The sequence below is a fragment of the Pteronotus mesoamericanus genome, unplaced genomic scaffold (genome assembly GCF_021234165.1).
Source record: "Pteronotus mesoamericanus isolate MK-2021 breed Mesoamerican mustached bat unplaced genomic scaffold, CSHL_Meso_final scaffold_99, whole genome shotgun sequence".
NCBI classification, from domain to species: domain Eukaryota; kingdom Metazoa; phylum Chordata; class Mammalia; order Chiroptera; family Mormoopidae; genus Pteronotus; species Pteronotus mesoamericanus.
The window spans coordinates 15,960,001-15,960,522 of record NW_026555330.1 but is presented as its reverse complement, the minus strand read 5'-3'; positions in this window follow the sequence as shown (position 1 = coordinate 15,960,522).

Below are 522 nucleotides of genomic sequence, written 5' to 3'. Positions count from 1 at the left end.
CGATGAGTTCCTCTGGGCTCAGCTACAGTTGGCTGAAGTAAAAATTAAATGCTGCCTGGATAGGAATTTGAACTCTGGGGCCTCAGACTAAAAAGCTCTGATGCTGTACCCGCGGAGTTATCCAGAATCCCACCATGAGTCATAACTTGTCCTATAAATAACTAAATATCATAAGTAATTTATATCATTAGGAAGGGCTGGGAAAAATAGTGGCTTCAAAAACTGGGAGGATCTTCCAAAAGTGTGGCTCGGCCACCTGGGTTGTTAATCACTAAGCATACAGTTTAACCTCCACACTGCATTCATTATGCAACCAACCACCGTGTACAGTTTCAGGGAGAATGAAAATTATTCCCAGAGTCAATTATTGCCAAAGGGAATTCTTCAGTCTGGGCAGAAGGGTCGTCGGAGACCATATTGACTCCTCACGTATGTTTGAAGAGCGACGCTCAGGCTCTCTCACCAAGCTTCACCGGAACGTCGAGGACGTGAATCTTCGAGGGACTGCGAAGTAGCAGCTTG